We start from the raw sequence: 18,952 nt of genomic DNA on the forward strand, positions 1-18,952 counted from the left end.
CAAGTAAAATAAGGAATAAAATAATATACAAATCGACAATTGTATGTACAGGTATATATCAATAGACAGTTGTATGTACAGGTATATTATGTGCAAATTGAAATGTAGACTGAGTATGTGTGTTAGATAAATAAGTGTATGAGTGAATAAATAGCGTGTGTTCCACAGTTATTGTCAAGTGTAGTGCAGGGGGGTTTCTCCTGAAGTCCACGGTCATCTCCACAGTTTTGAGCGTGTTGAGCTCCAGGTTGTTGAGACTGCACCAGACAGCCAGTTCTTTAACCTCCTGACTGTAAGCAGACTCGTCACCGTCCTGAATGAGGCCGATGAGTGTGGTGTCATCTGCAAACTTCAGGAGCTTGACAGAGGGGTCTTTAGAGGTGCAGTCGTTGGTGTACAGGGAGAAGAGCAATGGGGAGAGAACGCAGCCCTGAGGAGCTCCAGTGCTGAATGTGTATTTTCCCAGCCTCACTAGCTGCTGCCTGTCTGTCCAGACGGAGGTGGGCACGGAGAGCTGAGTTAGTTTGGGCAGGAGGAGATTTGGGATGATGGTGTTAAAGGCCGAGCTGAAGTCCACAAACAGGATCCTCACATAAGTCCCTGGTCTGTCTAGATGTTGCAGAACATAATGCAGTCCCATGTTTACTGCATCGTCCACAGACCTGTTTGCTCTGTAGGCAAACTGAAGAGGATCCAGCAAGGGTCCAGTGATGTCCTTCAGGTGGGCCAGCACCAGTCTTTCAAAAGACTTCATGACCACAGACATTAGAGCCACAGGTCTGTAGTCATTAAGTCCAGTAATTTTGGGTTTCTTTGGGACGGGGATGATGGTGGAGCGTTTGAAGCATGAAGGAACTTCGCACAGCTCCAGTGATCTGTTGAAGATCAGTGTGAAGATGGGGGCCAGCTGGTCAGCACAGGATTTCAGACAGGCTGGTGTAACACAGTCTGGGCCTGGTGCTTTTCTCCTTTTCTGCTTCCGGAAGACCTGGCGCACCTCTTCTACCTCTTAATCACAAAAAAATACTGTATTTATATTCCATTACTCCTTTAATACAATTAATTCATGTCTATATTAATAATATAATCAAATTTTATATGAATATTCCACATTTCTGCCACAATACCATGGTGCCGTTAGTGTTAATACAGTAAATCTATGGTAAATGATGGTGATTTGTAGATGGAAAAGTCTTCTGACTGTATCATTGCTCACAGTGTTTCTGCTGTTTGTCAGCACTGTAGACATTAGAGCCACAGGCCTGTAGTCATTAAGTCCTGTAATTTTGGATTTCTTTGGGATGGGGATGATGGTGAAGCGTTTGAAGCATGAAGGGACTTAGCTCTTCAACAGATCACTGGAGCTGTGCGATGTGAAGATGGGGGCCAGCTGGTTAGCACAGGATTTCAGACAGACTGATGTAACACAATCTGGGCCTGGTGCTTTTTCCTTTTCTGCTTCTGGAAGACCTGGCGCACCTCGTCTTCACTGACTTTTCCACACTGATGCTGAGTCACTGGAAGAGAATTTAATCCTTATTTTTGCAGAATAATTCCTCTTTGCCACTCTGATCTCCTTTTCCAGTGTGTATTTAGCCTGTTTATACAAGACATTATCCCCCTTACTGTGAGCATCTTCTTTGGCCTGACGGAGCTGTCTGAGTTTTGCAGTGAACCATGGTTTGTCGTTGTTTTAAGTTAGGTGAGACCTGGTAGGAATGCACATGTCTTCACAGAAACTGATATAAGATGGTACAGTCTCTGTGAGCTCGTCCAGATCGGTGGCAGCTGCTTCAAAAACACTCCAATCAGTGAGGTCAAAACAAGCTTTTAAATCCTGCTCTGCTTCATTAGTCCATCTTTTTACAGTCCTTAATACAGGTTTAGCTGATTTCAGTTTCTGCCTGTAGGTCGGTATAAGATGAACCAAACAGTGATCAGAGAGCCCCAAAGCTGCCCGTGGAACAGAGTGATATGCATTCTTTATTGTGGTGTAACAGTGATTCAATATATTACTGTCTCTGGTGGGACATGTGATGTGCTGTCTGTATTTTGGCAGTTCACGGGAGAGATTTGCTTTATTAAAGTCCCCGAGAATGATTAAAACAGAGTCTGGGTGTTGTTGTTCTGTATCTGTGATCTGATCAGCGAGTTTCTGTAAAGCGGAGCTCACGTGCGCTTGCGGAGGAATGTAAATACTGACGAGAATGAATGAGCAAAACTCCCGTGGCGAGTAGAAAGGCTTACAGTTAATGAAGTTAATTCGTCTCTGGTGAAACTGATTGCAGGGATATAACTAAAGACAGGACAAACTAACAAAAACATAAAAACAACTGCGGAGTACGCCACGGAGGCAGCCATCAGCGTCGGCGCCATCTTGGAATTTTCTCCGGCGTTGAGTACGGTCTTTCGGCTTTGCGCAATGTTCTGCTTGCAAAAGCAACAACTACATCTCATAAGCGTCAGTGTGGATGGAGAATGGGCATGTGAAATCTGGGAGGCACAGAATGGGTTCAGATGTAAGGCAGTTTTTCAAGTAATCCATCGAAGCTTGACAACTGTCGTCCCAGCTGAATGGGGTTTCCTTTCTGGTGAGTTTAAAAAGTGGCTCCGCTTTTTCGGCATAATTTGGAATGAACCGTCTGTAGTAGCTTGTGAGGCCGAGAAAACCTCTCACTTGTTTCACATCAGTCAGTGTTCCGAAATCTGTAACTGCTTCCAGCTTTTTCGGGTCAGGAGAAACACCATCCGGAGTGACCCTGTATCCTAGAAAGACAAGTTCACTCAAGCAGAACTGACACTTATTCAGTTTGAGAGTAAGACCAGCTGACTTTAGTCTCAACAGGACTTCTCGGAGGTCTTCCAAGTGCTGCTCAAATGTCGGAGATTCAACGATGATGTCGTCAAGCTACACTGCGCAGCACTTATAGATCAAGCCAGCGAGGACATTGGTCGTTCCCCTTTGAAATGTAGCTGGGGCGTTACAGAGTCCAAAAGGGAGAACCTTGAATTGAAATAGGCCACAGTGTGATGCGAAAGCTGTCTTTGGTCTTGACTGTTTCTCCACTGACGTCTGCCAGTACCCTCGAGCCAGATCAAGAGTCGAAAGAAATTTTCCACGAGCCAGGAAATCCAATGATTCGTCGACTCTGGGCAGTGGGTATGAATCCTTAAGTGTCAGGTGATTAAGGCCTCTGTAGTCTACACAAAACCTGTGGTCTCCACATGGCTTCTTGACAATTACTACAGGTGCTGCCCATGGACTGGAAGAGGGTTCGATGATGTCTTCTTCCAGCATCATCTTAATTTGATCCTCAATTATTTGTTTCTTAGCTGGTGAGCTCCGGTATGGTGGGAGGTGAACTGGTTTCGCATTACCAGTGTTGATTTTGTGCTCGCCCAATGAGGTATGCCCCAGGTGTCCGTCAAACAAGCTCACAAAGTCTTTAAGAAGGTCCAACAATTAATCTTTTTGTTCTGTTTTCAGACAAGCCATCTCAACTTTATCATCCAAGGCAGACTGGCAGACATCCAAGAACATCAAGCTTCCAAGCTCAGGTGCTTCCAACCACTCACTCAAAACCTCTTGTGGTGTAGATTCATCGAGGTTCACTGTCCTTGATGGGATGTGAATGCTAACCGACGCTCGTAACATAAAATCCATCCCTAGGATGAGTGAAGAGGATAGATCAGGGATAATGACAAACCGATGGTTTAAATTTTTACCCTGGAGGCCAATGTTTAACCAGACAATACCAGTCAGTGCAAACAGCACTGTTGGCAAGCTGAATTGGGGGAAAAGTCCAAGGTTGAACCTTCTGAGAATGTTTCAAGACATCAGAAATCATATTTGTATGAACTGCTGAAAGTGAGGCACCTGTGTCCAGCGCTGCGTCAATGGCCTTGTGACAGAAATTGACTTTAACAATAAAAGGTGTGTTCCAAAATGAAGGAGAAGAATGGTCCTCCACATGTCCAAAGGAACCTGATGGATCTTCTGTGTGGCCACCCTGTGCCCCCAGGGGCCCCTGGGAGCCTTCCAAGGCCCTGAACTCCAAGTTGGTGACCTCAAAACCCCAATGGGGTCACAAGTAGGGTTGTGGGGTGCTCATCCTGCTAAAATGAGAGAAATCAGTGAATCTGGCATCATTCAGGGGGTGGGCCTTGGGGGCGGGCTGAGCAAGGTACCCGAAACTGGCATAATAAGTAACCATGTGCTTCCTGGGGCATGACAAATGCATATTAAGTAGCCATGTGCTGTAGTAGTACTGTCACAAAATGCCCCTGATATGAGGTAATGTATGAAATGTGTTATATTTGTGTAATAAAATATTTTAAGATACATTAACATCATATAATAGTATTGTATAATACTCAAAATGATATTTCTTAAAACACTCTAATGTAAAATGTATTTTTATACCATATGCATCAATGTTATCAAGGACCCTTCTATTTTAATTTATTAAATCATATGATATTTCTGATATTTCAATGTATAATCAAATATTTAAAATCTATTAAACTGATTGTTATATTTAAAATGTATTTGCATTTAAAATACTCAAATAATATTATATTTATATTTAAAAAATTATATTATTTTGGTTTAAAACACTCAATATTTCAATTTAATGTCAATTATTATGTCAAAACATTTCTTGTTTATACTTTATGCATCAATGATATTCAGGACCCTTTATATTGTAAATCATTTAAATCATTTTATTATACATTTAAATATTTACATATAATATATTTAAAAATATATTAAAATCATTGTATTATATTTAAATTGTATTTTATTCTACTAAAGAATTATATAATTTTTACTTAAAGCACTCACAAAAAAACTCATAAGTTTTAATGTCAATTTCATAAAATTTCTTGTTCATACCATATGCATAAATTATATATTTAAATATATAAATTATTTTAAAATATATTAAATCAATTGTTGATTGTTGTTTTAAATAGTATCGTATTGTGTTATATTTCAATAGTATTGTTCATATAAAAAAAAAAACATTATTTTTTATTTATATATACATATATGAACTAAAACATTATATAATTTATTTATTATATATTATATCAAATTATTTATTCAAAACAAAATAAACATCTTTACAACATATAAATTGTGTCCTTGTCTATTTTGTCTCTCCTCTCTTAACTTCCTCCATCCACTGTGCCTTCCCAGAAGCCTTTGCAGAGAAGTGGACACCCCGGAACTGGCTGTGGCCAAATTCTTTAGTCTTTGGCTGGCCACACTTTTAGCAGAGGAACTACTGAGGTATTTGTCGTTTTTTTAGGGTTCAAACCTTGAGCTGCAGCTGCTGCGGCTGCCTCTGCCAGCTTCTTTCGCTGCCACGCTGTGGTCCTGGGCACCCTCTTCTCATCTGGTGCTGCAACTGGTACAGGTGCTCCTACAACAGGTATGGGAACCGCACCAACAGGTATGGGCGTAGCAGGTGCTGCGGTAGCTGCGGTAGATGTATTTGTAGCAGCAGGTACAGACGCAGAGGCAGGTATGGCAGAAGTGGCAGAAGGGACTTGAGGTGCTGGTGTCAAACCCACTGGAGGAAGCTGGCCTCGAGAACGCGGTGCTGCCTGTCCGGAAGCATCCTGAGGTATTTCAAACTCAAAGGATGAGTGTCCAAGCTGGATTGCTTCCGGTAGTTTTGGCAGTACCGGTGGGAGCTGTTCAGGGGCCACCAAAGGAGCAGTAAAAGGCTCAATGTCCTGCTGCAAGACCTCCCTCTCCTGCCTCTTTATTCTGGCATTATGCCTATATACAGAAAAGACAAAAATAAGTATGTGTGTAAAAATAAATTATGAATATGAAAACAGACGCTAACACAAACAATTAATTACTGAACCTACCACTGGGAGATAGTGAGCTGGTTTAGCTCAAAGAGCTTTAATTTTGTCTGAGCCATGATTCTGGGGCTGCCCAGGACTATGTCTCGGATCATCCTGTAATCCCTTAGGATGACAGCCCATCGGTTTATCCGGACTCCGGCGATGGTCTTACCGGCAGGGTAAATTCGGCAGAGAGCCAGGCAGATGGCTTCCACTACTCGGCTTGTGCTGGGCCACTGATCTGGTCCACCTTCACCAAGGAAGTGAAAAAGAAGGAAAGTACAGTTAATCAGACTGTTTGACAGATAGCAGTCAAACAAGTGGATAACATTGGTAACGAGACTGGTTATGATTATAGCCAAGATACAAAGAACTTTCAAGAGAATCAAATGATAATAACTAACAAAGTAAGAAAAAAAACAAACCAGTACCTCTTCAGACTTTCAGTTCCAGGGGTCACATTGGTCTTCGAATGGCTGACCTTGAAGCGACCCTTCAGGACTCTGTCACGGTGGCGGGGGGATAGATGAGAGGGCCCTTGTCATGATCTGACAGGTTGTTCCACAGCATGACAATCTCATCCACCTTACTCTGAGTGACAAACCCCTGATGGCGCAGGTCAACCAGACTGTCGGCCAGCCTAATGACGTGGTCATAACCAACTTGGCCATCTGGTCCCACACTCTCCATCTGTACATGAAAAGAAATTAATAAACTGCTCTGTTATCACTGTCAAATAAACTTACCAAAATTAAAGGATTTTTTCAGTCAGTCAGCCATTCATCATTACAAAATAAACCCTAAATGAAATATCAACATCATCACACACACCATAAAATCTCAGTGTGTTTATGGATTAATTTACCTGTTTCTGAGTGGACGAGGCAGGAGAGGAAGACTCGGCTGCTGATGATGAGGACTGACCAGGAGGTTGTAGGGCCGCTGTCTGTTCCTGAGGGGGCTGCAGGTCATTGCCCTCGAGTTCCATAAATTCAATGGGCTCATCAAGGCACAGATCCTCAAATGTAGGTGTAGGTGTAGGTTTTCATCCCGAATCCCATCTGGAATGTCAGGATCTACACCTAGGTCTTCCTTAAACGCTCTGCTGGTTTGGGAATACAAGTATTCCACACCAATGAGCTCTCCTGTAGCAATACAGAGTGTATCACATAGATGTTTTAATAACACATGGGATAAAAACCGCTAAATTAGAATGTCTGCGTGATCAATACCTGTGTATTCACCGGGGCTGGTGTAATCCTGAGCCAGTTTCAGACCCAAAAGCTGCTGGCTCAGTGCATTACAGTACTGCAGCAGCTGGCCACCATTGCAGTTGAAGGTGCCAGCAGGGAGATCTGGTGTGACCCCACGTGCCTCGTTCCACTGCACCAGTCCTTCCAACAGGTACAAATGCAAGGCATTTGCACTTGTACCTAAAAACAAATTCAGAAATGATGTAGCGTCTGGACCAATCAGACACACCATTTTTCATTTGATTTAACAAATCAATTATTCATTAGATTAACAAACGTTCACAGACCCCTCACCCTTAGTTTAAGTGTTTATGTAGTTAATAAAGTCTTACTTGTATCACACTTGACGTTGTTCATTGTTTGCTCATAACTGGAGTCACTTAATCATGCAGATTTATGCTACAAGCTCTTTGTAGAATTGTACAGTAAGAAAGTTATTTCCCTTAACCAGGAAATTAACGTTCTTAGAATTGACAGACAGTTGACCCTGAGAGGTCAAGTAAATATCTACAGCAGATCTGAATATTTATAATTAATTATAACTAGTTATGATTAATTATTCATATTTCCCCAATGAGCTGATTCGCTACAATGATCACCATGAAAAAAAAACATACAGTGCAAACACACAAATAAACAACAAACGCTATTTTTGAGTAATGCAAACCTGGCACGAAGCAATTCAAGTGCAGGTGGAACGACTCCAGGGATGTTGAGTCACGTGCACAGCGGTACACGGGTAGAATGACCCCAACCTTGGTCACCTGTCCCGTCTTCCTGTACAGCTGTACACCTGGCGGGTCCTGGATGCACTGTACGTGGTGCTGCTGGGTCCGCCAGATCTCCTGCATCCTCTCCTGGTCAAGGAGCTCGATGCCCATGTTGACCGTAGCCCCAGCAAAGTCTTTAAGCAGCTTCTCAATTAGCTGCTCAGTCTCTTGTGCCCCTTGAGTGCGGCGGCGGCAATGCTTTGCCAGTTCTTAAGGAGTGGGCTGGCAGCCTGTCGACCGCTTGGCCTCCTTTAGCCTCTCCACATCTGAAGCATCCCATTGGAAGATGCAAGCGGTGAGGCGTTTCATGAAGGGGCCATAAAGCGGGTGGCTGTCTGTGGTCACTCCTACTGCAAACCTCCGCATGAAGTGCCACACGACCAGCCTGACAATCAGCTGGTCCCACTCACTAAACATTGGTGCCGCCTTTCCTTTCCTGGTGGCAGAGCAACAGTCACGGTCCACCTTGAGGACTTGGGGAGGAGCTTCTCCAGCTCTCCGGTAGCGCTCCACGAGTCCAGAGCACATGGGAAGCAGGCCGTCACCCTCTGCCTCAGTGAGGACACACATGAGGACCTGCCCAAACTCATTTCCGACATCTGTGACCCATGCCGCTGTGCCAGCAGCCTCACCAGCCAGTTTCTTAGTGACTTGAAATAGGATGAAAATAATTATTCATGTGGAAAGACCTGTCAGTTTACATTGAAAAAAATATCATTTTGTAACAGAAAAAAAACATGAAAACCAAAGGGTGATGTAGCCTACACCTATCTCTACTAATGGTGATGTTATGTGCATGTGTCTTGTTACCTTTTTAGTGGAATCAATTTTCAGGATGGTTCCATAGATAGAAGTCACCCTGGCCTTTAGTTCCGGCAGCCGTGTCAGTACGTCTTTGGAATAAACTGACAGCAGCCATGCCAGACAAGGCACAGGTACCATCTGAGGCAGCGAGACTGCTAGGGTCTGTGGCATAGTCCAGGAACTTCCCAATCACAGAGAGATAATGGGTTGTCTGGGCAATCTAATGCTCTCTATGCCTGACGCACAGGTTCCGGTATGCAGAAGTTGCACTGTTCCCCAATGAGCGCCCCCGCATCCACTTCACAATCTCCTTATCACACAACAGCCTGCACAATAAAAAAAAATAAAGACCACAGATCAATATCAGATGAACATGAAAGACATTTTCTCATGTTAAAACCTAAAGCAAAAAACAAAACAGTTTGCCAACCTGTAGGTCAAAACCACAGGAAACACTTCTCTGTGGACAGGATCGAGCTGTGACCAGCCTGCCAGCTTTTTTTTGCAGGACCGGCATTCAAGGTACTCTCTAGCCATGAAGTACCAGCCGCTGACATCCAAGACCCTCCTGACGGTCTTATACATTCCGCACGCTGTCAGCGGGAAGCCAAGATGGTGACAGCTGGGCTGTGAGCACAGCAGCCTGTATGACCACAAGCGGTAAGAGACCCACAGGAACAGCCTGGCATGATAGAAGCTGTCAGGTGATGAAGGAGGCTGTGTATACAGAGGATGGGGCCCAGGAGGATGCCACCAGAGACTGCTGTTCTGGCGCAGCAGCTCTCGTTGCAGAGGGCAGAGGTTCTGGCTGACTGGATGGTTGAGTCACATCAGCTGCGTGGCATAAAAGGAAAAAGTAAATGAGATACATAGAAGTGGCGCCATCAATGTTATTTACTATTACAAGATTAAGACAATTACTACTACTACTGCTAGATATTAGTACTACTATTTAACATTAGTAGTATGTTAAGATTAGTGATTGCAGCTGTAGCCGCCCATTTAAAGATTGAAAACGATGCGATGACAATAAGATGATGACAAACATAAATGTGCGGTGATAAAAAGATAAATGCTCAAAGCTGAGCAGGGTGGTAAAATCGCAGCGGAATTGGAAAAAAGCCATAAAGTGTAAAAAGATGTAATTAAATTTGACTAAAAGCTGAAAAAGGACAAAGAAAGCAACGTTAGCCCGCACGACCAGATGGTAAACCATCCATCTGAAGGCTGATAATACATAATAACAAAACAGTTTATTTAATGTTCAAAAGCACGGTTTTCTTAAATTAAACCACAAATGTAATCCCTCTAATGAGAAGGTAATGCTCACCTGGAACATCTACATGTGCTGCCGCAGCAAGCAGATCTTCATCAGATGGTTCCTCTGCGGAAGCTGAGCTGGAGGTGGCCACTGTTAATATCAGGATGAATGGTGTTAATTAAGTCACATTTATTTATATAGTGCTAAACACAATACAGATTGTTTCAAAACAGCTTTACAGTATGCAAAAATACTGCAGAAATCATTAAACATGAGACAAATTCAAACTCTGCTTTAAAGCATCTATCAGCTAAAAAGACTATCAGCTCAGCTCAAGTCAAGATTCAGTTCAGTCTGTGTTAAGTTTATGCAAGAATTATAATATAAACCCTACAAAAACAAAACAAAGTTAAGTTACATTCATGCCTGGAGGTGCTGATTCTGACAGCATCTCAGCGGCTCTTCTCCGAATGTACTTCTGCAGAGTTTCCATCTTCGTACCCAGTCTGGCTGTCTGCTTCCTCACCCACTTGATGAAGCTGAAATGGAGGGACACAGAATTAGCTCAAGCCCCAACACTACACATTCTCTACTGTCTTTATCCTCTGTTAGAAATATGAACCCATACCCTTTTCTGTCGTGGTCCGTCGCCTCATAAAGGTCCTTAAAGGACATGGTGGCAAAGTTGCCAAATCCAACAAGCACCTGGTCTTCCTGGGCTGGTGTGCCAGTGCCCTCTCTGACCCGGCGCTCGCTGATGGCAGCCACCATGTCAGGAAACAGGCCAGCATACCACAGCAATGCATTCTTGTTGCCCATGACAGCAGACTGGGTGGTGTCACCGCCCTCACGCTCCCGCTGATGCACGGCCAGCACCATGGCTGTGTAACCAACATCATTGGAAAGCAACCATTTAAAGGTTTTACTGGCCAAACTGCAGGGCGCTTTCACTCAGCACAAGCTGGCGATTGGACATGTCACCTCCCGCTGCTGCCACGCGAGCGATGGCCTCCTTCTTCACCCTTGCAGCAGACCATGAGCGTCCCGGGGTGGGATTTTTCCTGTAGGCAGTAGCAAGAGCCGCTGCCTCAGGAGTGGGTTTAAGGGTGAGCTCACCGGAGGCCTCCCTGCGGAACTGGGCACTGTAATGCATCTTCTACAAGACACAAAAGAAACAAATGGCACAGTGCTGTTAAAACACACAAATACATTACATTTACATTTACATTTAGTCATTTAGCAGATGCTTTTATCGACTTACAAATGAGGACAGTAAAAGCAGTCAAAACTAACAAAAGAGCAACAATATATACAGTGGGGAAAAAAAGTATTTAGTCAGCCACCAATTGTGCAAGTTTTCCCACTTAAAAAGTGGGAAAACTTGTAATTTTCATCATAGGTATACCTCAACTATGAGAGACAAAATGAGGAAAAAAAATCCAGAAAATCACATTGTTGGATTTTTAAAGAATTTATTTGCAAATTATGGTGGAAAATAAGTATTTGGTCAATAACAAAATTTCATCTCAATATTTTTTAAATATACCCTTTGTTGGCAATGACAGAGGTCAAACGTTGCAGGCACCATACCACACAGTGATGCAGCTCGTCAGAATGCTTTCGATGGTGCCTCTGTAGAAGGTGCACATGATGGGGGCTGGGGCTCTGGCTCTTCTCAGTTTGCGGAGGAAGTAGAGATGCTGCTGTGCTTTCTTGGCCAGTGCTGCGGTGTTATCAGTCCAGGAGAGATCCTCTGTGTTGTGCACACCCAGGAACTTGGTGCTGCTCACTTTCTCCATAGTCGCACCGTTGATGGTCAGAGGAACATGTTGAGTGCGCACTCTCCTGAAGTCAACAACAATCTCCTTCGTCTTCTCCACATTCAGAGAGAGATTGTTTTCACTGCACCACCCAGCCAGGAGGCTCACTTCGCTCCTGTAGTTTGTCTCATCTCTGTTGCTAATGAGACCCACTATAGACGTGTCATCTGCAAACTTAATGAAGAGGTTGGAGTTGTGTGACGGTGTGTAGTCGTGTGTCAGCAGAGTGAAGAGGAGGGGCTCAGCACACAAGAGGTCTATGACTGAAGTAATTTGCGTGCCGTACAAAGCAACTCTGTAGCGCTCAAGCGCATGCTTGCAGATAAGATCAATCTGTTCCTGTTCTGGTGGTGGTGACTTAAGTTTCTTGAATTCAGATAACAAGTGCGCAACAAACGTTTGAAATGGTTCTCCTTGAGCTTGAATACTCAAGAATACCTCTCCAGACACGCTCTTGGTTATCCGAAGGAAGAAATACAGTCTTGAACAGGGTGCAGAACTGTGTCCAAGATGTAAAGTGTGAACTCAGTACTGTAAACCACTTCCTGGGCTCTTTAGCTAAAAAATGTGGTAATTTAAGCTAAATTTGAGCATCACTGACACCCAAAGAAGTTCTGCAGGCATCCACGAGAAGAAGCCAGTCATCAGGTTGAACTTTTCCATCATTCACAAACACTGGGGGTTCCAATCTCGATTGATGCAAGACTGAAGCCAAGGTTCTGGTTGCATTGTTCAATTCAAGAGAACTTTAGGCCAGGCCAAACGCATTTTTCATTTTGGTGTTCATTTCCCCCTCAAAGGCTGAAGTCCGTGTTTTTGACCAGTTTGTGCTTGAGCATATGGGGTTGACGAAGCAACAGGCCTGACTTGTAAAGGCAATTGGTGTGAAGCAGGTATGTGCAAGTTTTGTGTGCAACGGTCAATAATACCTCTCTGTAGGTCAAGAGACTCACTCAGGCATTTCCGCAGCATTGCTACTTCCTCCTTCAATGACTCAACCTGCGTCTCTAGGCGATCCGCTGATGCTGGCACTCTCCACCTGGGTGGATACTCAAAGCATGCAGATTGGTCAGTCTCGTCATCAACACGTCTGTTCATTGCAACAAAATCAGTTTGTGTCAGAGCAATATGAAATTCAAAACAATAAATCAGAGCAATGATATTCAACAAAAATGTTCACTAGCATTAATTTCCTGTACGTGAGTAATATAGCAACAAATTAACTATAAACAGCTGGATACCTTTTGAGAAAAAACTAACCATATAGGCTAATAAGAAATGTGGCTTGTGCAAAAAATTTTTTTTTTATTTTAAACAGTGACAACAGTTCAATATCACAAACTTCAAACAGAGTCCAATAAATTCCTTCCAATTTCTTTTCAGAGTTTTTTTTTTCAGGTCCTTCGATAAGCACACATAATGAGAGTGTGAGGAATTATACCAACCTACAACTTAAAATGTAAAACAAGCCCAGGAAAAATCCAGTGCAAAAACAAAACAATTCAACCAGTTCACCACGCGCAGTTCCAGCGAATGAACACAAATGAACGTAGAAACCAGGTCTGAATCCCTGAAACAGTCAAAGTTTACAAATAGTCAAATTCCCGATTACCTCAACGAACCACAATCCTTCGTGCAAATTAAATCCACGGGAATGTGTAGAAATATCCGCTGCATCAGCCACACAAAACGTCTGCTACAACGTCGCTATACCCATTGGAATAGGCCTCGAGCAGACTCACGCATGTCGGCGTGGAAGATTACAGCATTTTCGGCGTCACTCGTCAAAACTGGTTCTGCATCAGTGCAAACCACTCCATAAATCCAAGGCCAGGGATAAAATGTTCGGGTGCCACTTGTAACGCAGTGTGTACGGAACAAATAGGGATACCTCACTTAGCTTGAGTTACTGATACCAGACAGACTTCACGAAGGCGATTGACATTTCACAACTGGCGCTTTATTCCCCATGGAACTCGTGTAACTGTCACAAACGTTGTGCCGTCAACACCGTTACTTAATAAAGAAAATAACTTTAAAGGAGCAACAGAAAAACAGAAACAACTCACATACATGCGGTGCTCGAATCGCACATACAATGCAGATCGACAGTCCAAACGGGAGCGCGCAGCTCCTAAAGGGGTCACACCATATTTCTACTCGTTACACTATACTATTTCCAAACCAAAAATTTTTATTTTTTAATCAGTTTTATTGCGAGGAACATGACACAATCTAACATTATGATTACACGAAATGAGATTATACTATTATAAAAATACAGACTTGTGAGCATTAGCAGTATTGAAGGTGTCAGAATAAACACAAAACACACTGAGCTCCCGTAGCAACTCTGGAGAAGCTGCACCGACTGAGTCAGCTGACTGCTCTCGAATAGCTCTTGCTGTAATTATATGGCATATGTCACAGTGATGTGGCATAAGTGCCGTGTCAAGTCGGACAACATTTCTGACCAGCATGCACTGCTTCATGTCAGATGCTGATCGGTGTGTGCAGTGTTGCACAAAATCGAACACACCTGTAATCTTATTAGTCACATGGTCTCTAATGGCGCTTTTCCACTGTATGGTACGGCACGATACGGCTCGCTTTTGGGGGGTTTTACACTGTGTATAGTACCTGGTACTTGGTACTTTTTTCAGTACCACCTCAGCTGAGGTTCCAAGCGAGCCGTACCGTTACCAAAATGTGACGTGTAAATCCTGCTGATCACTGATTTGCCGGAGTGAATCGTCACTACCTGTGTCATTGAACATGAGACACTAGACCTGCTAGAATAAATAAGCACAGCCAGCGAGGATTGAGTGCAACTTTTTTTTGAATGAACGCAACGCTTTCAAATGAGCGCACCTTTTTTAAACAACAAAATAATGTCTGTTTCGTGGTCTGTTGAGGAAGTACAGTCGTTCCTCTCGTTGATAGCCGAAGAGCGGATCCAGCGAGAGCTTGATGGGACGACACAGAATGAAAACGTTTTTCAGGAGGTCGAAGCAGTAGAGGCGGTGCAACTATAATGACATGTCTATAATATAAACTGCAGCAGACTGAGCCGAGCTGTACCATGCAGTGGAAAAGTGCCATAACTTTCCTTTTACTTCAAATAGCGAAAATTTTAATTGCAAACATTGTTAAACCACAGGTTATTGTTACTGATTATAGCTATATAGCCTCGAAAGTGCGAAAGACCGCTCAATTTACAATCACTAAACAGCTGTCACTCGTCTCAGTTTGCAATCTCACAAAGTTCCATTAAAATCATTAAAGTTATCTGCACTGCATAATGAATCTCTTACGTCATGTCATTGTTTGTTAATGAGAGGATTCGCAAAACAAAAACGTTGGCATTTTGAGAGGTGAGTGGATTTTAATTTAAACACCTCTGATTGGCCATTGCATTTAAGAGCTCAACAAACATGTGTCTGGCTACATTTCTCACCGCTGCAAAAACACGCTGTAAATAGGAACTTTTCACATTCTCCAGAGCTCAAACTCAAAAACGCAATAGAGCATTTGGTAAATCTGTTTCGCCAATAATATTTTATCTTCACAGTATCAACTGTACTGATAACTGAGGCTTTTGTTTCAGAGTGCTTATATTTTAATTTGACTTTGTGATGTATTTTTCACCCATGTTTTATTTTTTTAACAAAAAATTTGTGATCAAACATTAATTGGCGGACCCCCAGTTGAAGACTCTTGTCCTAAAGAAAGTTAATTGTTAGCAATATGGTGAAGCGCATCGGTACTCAACTCTGGCCCTCGAGGTCCCCTTTCCTGCAATAGTTTAGCTCCAGCCTTGATAAAACTCACCTGCCATTAACTTTATTGTAATAAAGAAGACTTTCATTAGCATGTACAGGTGTGTTTGATTAGGGTTAGAGAAAAACTCTGCTGGAAAGGGGGTTTCAAGGGCCAGTGTTGAGAACTTCAGAAAATTCTGGCAGGTGTATTGGGGCAAGTTGGAGCTTAATTCTTTAAGACACCGGCCCTCCAGAGCAGGTTTATGCACCCCTGGTATAGGATTCATGGATTATATCTAAATGTTTTGATATCTGTCGTCTTGTGCTAATGAAACTGCTGTTAACTTTTATTTGTTTGCTTTTTCACCCTAGACCTAATGGCACCGAAAGAGGAGAAAGAAGTACTCAATGAAACTGAAGAGGAAGATCAATATGAGAATCTTCGAAAGACAGGAACTAGACGTTTCGCTCAACAGGGAAACCCTAAAGTTCACACTGGGGATATCCAGTCCTTTTACCTGCCAACAGTGTGGAAACAGTTTCTCTCATGAAGTAAGTCTTGAGAGGCACATAAAAATTCACACTGAAGAAAAGCCTTTCATATGCCCTCAGTGTGTAAAACGTTTCACTAAAAAAGAAAACTTTAACAGGCACGTGAGGACTCACACTGAAGAGAAGCTTTACACATGCAAACAGTGTGGAGTGTGTTTTGCTCAACATGGACACCTTGAAATCCACATGAGATTTCATATGGGGGATAGCCCTTTTACTTGCTTTACAAGTGAAACTTTTTCCACACTGTTTGCAAGTCTTGACAGTCACATAAAAATTCACACTGGAGAAAAGCATTTCACATTCCCTCAGTGTGGAAAAAGTTTCAATCTACGAGGAAACCTTAAAGCCCACATGAGAATACACACTAGAAAGAGTGCCTTCATCTGCCAACAGTGTGGAAAGAGTTTCACTCATAGGAAGTCTTAACAGGCACATGAGAACTCACACTGGAGAGAAACCTTTCACATGCCAACAGTGTGGAGCCCGTTTTGGTCAATATGGAAACCTTAAACTCCACATGAGAGTCCACACTGGAGAGAAGCCTTACAGTGTGTAATAAATTCAACTCAAATCCTTAACAGGCATATGGGAATTCACACTGGAGAGAGCTCAGTTACCTGCCAACAGTGTAGAAATGTTTCAACCAGTGTTTGCTAAATTGACCTCGTTTTAAATTGATGAATGTCAGACTGTTACTGACCTGAACGGTCTTGAACTAAATAATGACAATATTGTGTTTTAGAGGATCTTAATTGTCTCCATAGAGATTCCATTATTGATTGTTATTTTCTTGTTTATCTCTGTGAAGCTGCTTTGATTAATTCATTCCATTTATATAGCGCTTTTCTAGGCACTCAAAGCGCTTTCCATTGTCAGGGGGTATCTCCTCATCCACCACCAGTGTGCAGCATCCACCTGGATGATGCGACGGCAGCCATAGTGCGCCAGAACGCCCACCACACACCAGCTTATTGGTGGAGAGGAGACAGAGTGATGAAGCCAATCAGTAGATATGGGGATTGTTAGGAGGCCATGATGATCAGAGGCCAATGGGCAAATTTGGCCAGGATGCCGAGGTCACACCCTCTACTCTTTTCGAAAGACATTCTGGGATTTTTAATGACCACAGAGAGTCAGGACCTCTGTTTAACGTCTCATCCGAAGGACTTTGATGTGATCCATATTGTATGAAGCTCTATAGAATAAAGGTGACATGACATAAGAGTTCACACTGGAGAGAATTATTTTACCTACCCTCAAGATTGTGATTTACTCAGTTATTTTCATTCTTCTCTTAGGGCTAAAGAGAAGTTGGAAATACCTGAGCAGCCCACCCATGCTGCTGGGAGTTGAATGTAGATGAATATGTAAATATGTGCTGCATGTTTTCTTCTCAATAACAAAAATAAATAATAAAATAAAATAATAATAATAATTACAGTGGTGAGAGGTACAAGTAGCCCCTTAACCAGAACTGTACCGCCAACGGACAATCATGTACATCAATTATTCTATTACTCTTCATAAATTATATTACATTTGAAAGCTGAAAACCTTAAGATTTGTCCTCTGAAGTTGGTTACTCTATACATTATAATGTAAGTAATACTTTAAAAGTGGAAAAAAGCAAGCAAACTAACCAAAGTAGTAATGCAGGACTGAATTCAATTGTTAAATAACCATTTAACAAATTATATAATAATGTATCATTACAGCATTAAAATTCAGCATTTAAAGCATGCCACAAGGCAGGGCTGGGTGATATGGCCAAACAAATCACATGTCTGTATGGGGTTTGAGCTGAAATTTGCACAATGTTATATCTCGAGGAGCAGGGTTGGAGACCCGTCGTCTATGCTAAATATTATGTGCACAAAAGGGGGTCAAAGCTGTAAGGGTGGTTTCCCTACAGTGGTTCAGGCTGTAGGATTGGCAAAGGACTAAAGAAACGGTACAAAACTGTACATTTCTTGTCTATTACCACCCACTGCCATCAATGACGGAAATAAGCACAATTAGAATAGCAAAATATGTGGGAGAGCATTACTATTAAGTAACTATATTGTATTTCAATAGGTAGCACTTCAAAGTTAATGTTGAATCAAGACTTGTTAGGCAAATGTTTAACTGAAATGGTTTAATAACAGTATTTTGTTATAGTTACACTTGAATTGAAATGTGAAATGTTACCTGAGAAAGAGAAAGAAAGAAAGAAAAAAAGAAAAGGAAAGAGTGAGACAAGGAGAGAGGGTTAAAGAAAGCAGAGCCCAGCGAAGAAAGAGATAGCCAGCCAAGAAGACAGAGCATTTGTTACAATCTTCTTTTATCCCTTCCTTGACCATGTGACTAAAACTCAAATTTGAGACATTCAAACTGACCAATCAGCAGCTTCACCCACTGTTTTAAAGACAATTGACAATTAGCAGACCCCAAATAGCGGTGCTTCCACTGTCGGGCTAAAAGCAAGCATGTCTGGGCATCCTCAGGGCCAATGACCAGGGATTTTCGGCCCGCCAAGTATCTTGGGCCAACTGGGGCAAGAGGAGTGGTCATGAACAAAGGTGGAGTTTATCCGAGTAAGGAGATGGTCGACACCACTGCTCATTTCCAATGTTTTCATATGAAGCTATCAGCTAGCATCAACATTTAAGAAATTTAAAACAATATTAATGGCATAATTCACTTTCAGTCACCAGCGAGTGTCTGAATTAACCTCTGATAACTTACTGAATTAACTTATGATTACCAGATGGGAATTCTGATCACCGTATGAGGCAGAAATTTATTAAACAAGATGCAAAAGGCTACATATGCTAACAATTGCTATAATAAAAACACGTTACGATTATGAAAATACCAGAGA

The 18,952-nt window shown here is 42.4% G+C and overlaps 1 protein-coding gene and 2 pseudogenes across 2 annotated transcripts in view; all 3 read right to left on the reverse strand.

Moving 5' to 3' along the window:
- LOC107567104 (gastrula zinc finger protein XlCGF7.1-like) overlaps positions 1 to 18,952 on the reverse strand; it is a 358,002-nt gene that overhangs the window by 288,602 nt on the left and 50,448 nt on the right. The window lies entirely within an intron of this gene.
- LOC107567106 (uncharacterized) lies at positions 5,154 to 9,563 on the reverse strand (annotated as a pseudogene).
- LOC107567099 (uncharacterized) lies at positions 9,979 to 11,106 on the reverse strand (annotated as a pseudogene).

The sequence above is a fragment of the Sinocyclocheilus grahami genome, unplaced genomic scaffold, assembly GCF_001515645.1.
Source record: "Sinocyclocheilus grahami isolate Dianchi unplaced genomic scaffold, SAMN03320097.WGS_v1.1 scaffold1128.1, whole genome shotgun sequence".
Classification (NCBI taxonomy): domain Eukaryota; kingdom Metazoa; phylum Chordata; class Actinopteri; order Cypriniformes; family Cyprinidae; genus Sinocyclocheilus; species Sinocyclocheilus grahami.